The sequence below is a fragment of the Cryptomeria japonica genome, unplaced genomic scaffold, assembly GCF_030272615.1.
Source record: "Cryptomeria japonica unplaced genomic scaffold, Sugi_1.0 HiC_scaffold_117, whole genome shotgun sequence".
Lineage (NCBI taxonomy): Eukaryota > Viridiplantae > Streptophyta > Pinopsida > Cupressales > Cupressaceae > Cryptomeria > Cryptomeria japonica.
This window is the reverse complement of record NW_026728939.1, coordinates 400,625-405,000: the sequence shown is the minus strand read 5'-3', so window position 1 is coordinate 405,000 and position 4,376 is coordinate 400,625. Positions and strand designations below refer to the sequence as shown.

General features: G+C 64.3%; 1 non-coding gene across 1 annotated transcript; it reads right to left on the bottom strand.

The window, feature by feature from the left end:
* Window positions 1-4,034: 4,034 nt before the first annotated feature.
* LOC131865717 (5S ribosomal RNA) lies at window positions 4,035-4,153 on the bottom strand. The gene has a single exon (XR_009364399.1). It is a non-coding gene; the product is annotated as a 5S ribosomal RNA (ribosomal RNA).
* Window positions 4,154-4,376: the final 223 nt, after the last annotated feature.

The window sequence follows — 4,376 nt, the reverse complement described above, 5'->3', positions numbered from 1 at the left end:
GCGCCTTGGTGGGCACCATGCAGTGCACGAAGTCGGAGCCCGGATTGCCCCGGGCGCGCACCTCCGCCAGGGTGGGCACCTTGGTGCGCACAACTTGCCTGGGCTGCGCACCAGGAAGGGCTCAAGATGGCACCCGCGTTCCGTTTTTTTCACTATCTTTCAGAACGGAAATTTTAAAATCTCGTTTTTTTTTGCCTTTTCTGGAAATTAGTGAAGGCAGCGCATCAAAGGTGCGCAACGCTGGTGCGAACCTGGGAGCGCTCCGATGTGTGCTCCAAGGTGCGGCGTGCACGAAGTCGGACCCCGGTTTGCCCCGGGTGCGCACCTCGCGTGCACCTTGGTGCGCACACCTTGGCTGGGTTGCGCGCCCTGGTGGGCACCATGGTGCGCACCAAGGAGCGCTCCGAAGTGTGCTCCAAGGTGCGGCGTGCACGAAGTCGGAGCCCGGTTTGCCCCGGGTGCGCACCTCGCGTGCACCTTCGCCGCGGTGGGCACCATGGCGTGCACGAAGTCGGAGCCCGGTTTGCCCCGGGTGCGCACCTCGCGTGCACCTTCGCCGGGGTGGGCACCTTGGTGTGCAGACCTTGGCTGGGTTGCGCGCCCTGGTGGGCACCATGGTGCGCACCAAGGAGCGCTCCGAAGTGTGCTCCAAGATGCGGCCTGCACGAAGTCGGAGCCCGGTTTGCCCCGGGTGTGCACCTCGGGTGGGCACCTTGGTGCGCATGCCTTGCCTGGGCTGCGCACCAGGGCGGGCTCAAGATGGCACCCGCGTTCCTTTTTTTTCACTATCTTTCAAAACGGAAATTTTAAAATCTCATTTTTTTTTGCCTTTTTCTGGAAATTAGTGAAGGCAGCGCATCAAAGGTGCGCACCTCGCTGCCCACCACGGTGCGCAACGCCGGTGGGCACCCGGGAGTGCTTCGAAGTGTGCTCCAAGGTGCTGCGTGCACGTTGTCGGAGCCCGGTTTGCCCCGGGTGCGCACCTCGCGTGCACCTTCGTCGGGGTGGGCACCTTGGCTGGGTTTGCCCCGGCTGCGCTCCGAAGCGGGGTTATTGGAGCGCCGCCTCTTTTTTTGTCGGAGCGTTTGGTGGGGTTTCTCGCATTGGCTCTTCCGAGGCCCGGTTGCCACCCTGGCGCGCACGAAGTCGGAAGTAGGGTTAATTGCCCGGGTGCGCACCTTTGCCAGGGTGGGCACCTTACCTGGGCTGCGCACCAGGGCGGGCTCAAGATGGCACGCGCGTTCCGTTTTTTTCACTATCTTTCAAAACGGAAATTTTAAAATCTCCTTTTTTTTTTGCCTTTTCTGGAAATTAGTGAAGGCAGCGCATCAAAGGTGCGCACCTCGCTGCCCACCTTGGTGTGCTCTGAGGTGCGCACCCGGGAGCGCTACGAAGTGTGCTCCAAGGTGCGGCGTGCACGTTGTCGGAGCCCGGTTTGCCCCGGGTGCGCACCTCGCCTGCACCTTGGCCGGGGTGGGCACCTTGGCTGGGTTTGCCCAGGGTGCGCTCCGAAGCGGGGTTACTGGAGCGCCCCCTCTTTTTTTGTCAGAGCGTTTGGTGGGGTTTCTCGCATTGGCTCTTCCCAGGCCCGGTTGTTGGGTGCGCTCCCACCCTGGCGCGCGCGAAGTTGGAAGTTGGGTTAATTGCCCGGGCGCGCACCTTCGCCAGGGTGGGCACCTTGGTGCGCACACCTTGGCTGGGCTGCGCACCAGGGCGGGCTCAAGATGGCACCAGCATTCCCTTTTTCTCACTATCTTTCAAAACGGAAATTTTAAAATCTCGTTTTTTTTTTGCCTTTTATGGAAATTAGTGAAGGCATCGCATCAAAGGTGCGCACCTCGCTGCCCACCTTGGTGTGCTCCGAGGTGCCCACCACGGTGCGCAACGCCGGTGCGAACCCGGGAGCGCCCCGATGTGTGCTCCAAGGTGCGGCGTGCACGAAGTCGGACCCCGGTTTGCCCCGGGTGCGCACCTCGCGTGCACCTTGGTGCGCACACCTTGGCTGGGTTGCGCGGCCTGGTGGGCACCATGGTGCGCACCAAGGAGCGCTCCGAAGTGTGCTCCAAGGTGCGGCGTGCACGAAGTCGGAGCCCGGTTTGCCCCGGGTACGCACCTCGCGTGCACCTTCGCCGGGGTGGGCACCTCGGCTGGGTTGCGCGCCCTGGTGCGCACCAAGGAGCGCTCCGAAGTGTGCTCCAAGGTGCGGCGTGCACGAAGTCGGAGCCCGGTTTGCCCCGGGTGCGCACCTTCGCCGCGGTGCGCACCATGGCGTGCACGAAGTCGGAGCCCGGTTTGCCCCGGGTGCGCACCTCGCGTGCACCTTCGGCGGGGTTGCGCGCCCTGGTGGGCACCATGGTGCGCACCAAGGAGCGCTCCGAAGTGTGCTCCAAGGTGCGGCGTGCACGAAGTCGGAGCCCGGTTTGCCCCGGGTGCGCACCTCGCGTGCACCTTCGGCGGGGTTGCGCGCCCTGGTGGGCACCATGGTGCGCACCAAGGAGCGCTCCGAAGTGTGCTCCAAGGTGCGGCGTGCACGAAGTCGGAGCCCGGTTTGCCCCGGGTGCGCACCTCGCGTGCACCTTCGCCGCGGTGGGCACCATGGCGTGCACGAAGTCGGAGCCCGGTTTGCCCCGGGTGCGCACCTCGCGTGCACCTTCGCCGGGGTGGGCACCTCGGCTGGGTTGCGCGCCCTGGTGCGCACCAAGGAGCGCTCCGAAGTGTGCTCCAAGGTGCGGCGTGCACGAAGTCGGAGCCCGGTTTGCCCCGGGTGCGCACCTCGCGTGCACCTTCGCCAGGGTGGGCACCTCGGTGCGCACACCTTCTCAATGTTTTCTTGCCTTTTCTGGAAATTGGTGAAGGCAGCGCATCAAAGGTGCGCACCTCGGTGTGCTCCGAGGTGCGAACCCGAGAGCGCTCCGAGGTGCCCACGAAGTCGAAAGTCGGGTTAATTGCATTGTTTTCCCCGGGTGCGCTCCGAGGTGCGCAACATCGGCGCGCACCAAGGAGGGCTCCGAAGTGTGCTCCAAGGTGCGCACGATGGCGTGCACCTCTGGTGCGCACGATTCGGAGCTCGGTTTGACCGGGGTGCGCACACCTTGGCTGGGTTGCGCACCTTTTGTGCGCTCCAAGGTGCGCACGAAGTCGGAGCTCGGTTTGCCCCGGGTGCGCACCTTCGCCAGGGTGCGCACCTTGATGCGCACGCCTTGGCTGGGCTGCGCACCTTGGTGGGCGCCATGGTGCGCACCTTTCGTGCGCTCCAAGGTGCGCACGAAGTCGGAGCTCGGTTTGCCCCGGGTGCGCACCTTGGTGGGCGCCATGGTGCACTCCGAGGTGCCCAAGATTGGTGCGCACCAAGGAGCGCTCCGAAGTGCGCTCCAAGGTGCGCGCGAAGTCGAAAGTTGGGTTAATTGTCCGGTTTGCCTCGGGTGCGCACCTTGCGTGCACCTTCGCCAGGGTGGGCGCCTTGGTGCGCACACCTTGGCTGGGCTGCGCACACCTTGGCACCCGCGTTTCCTTCATTTTAAATTTTTTTTTTTTACAATCTCTCAAGTGGGAAATTCTATAATCTCAACTTTTTTTGCCTTTTCAGGAAACTTTTGAATGGAGCGCATCATTGGTGCGCTCCGAAGTGTGCTCCAAAGCTCTCTCCAGCTGCGTGCACCTGCCCCGGCCGCGCACCCGGCCCCGCCCAGCTTCGCTCACCTGTCCCGGGCGTCTGGTGCGGAACCTTAGAGTAAGAAACATCACCGTGCACCTTGGCCAACGTGCGCGACTCGACCGAGCGCGCACTGGCCGAGGTGCACACCGATTTCACCTGGGTGCGCGCGCAGCACCTCGGGCGCACCGGGGTGCGCGCACAACGCCCGGGTTGCACCGTGGCCTGTGTGCTCGGGGCGCCTCGGGTGCGCGCTCGGTGTCGCCCCCGCGCGCGCGGTAGTGCGGGCAGCGCACCCCGGCCCGGCCCGGCCCCGACGAGAACGCAAACGGGCAAAAGGTTTATTCAAATAGCATTGCGACGCCCGGCGAAAAACTAAAAAAGGGTGCAACACCGGGACTTCCCGGGAGGTCACCCATCCCAGTACTACTCCGGCCCAAGCGCGCTTAACTGCGGAGTTCTGATGGGATCCGGTGCACTAACGCTGGTATGATCGCACCCGTTATGAGCTTGTCGCAGTGTGTACTTAGCAAACCGCGACCCACGTGCGAATCCACCCCGGCCACCCACCCCCGTCGAGGTGCACACCCTCCCTCGCGAAGTGCGCCCCGTTCGCCAAGTGTGAGCCCTGCCCGGGTGCGCGCACCTTGCTAGGGCGTCGGGTGTGCACCCGGCCCGGCCTACGTGCGTGCACCTGGAGGGGGCGTCGTGTGCGTGCAGTGTC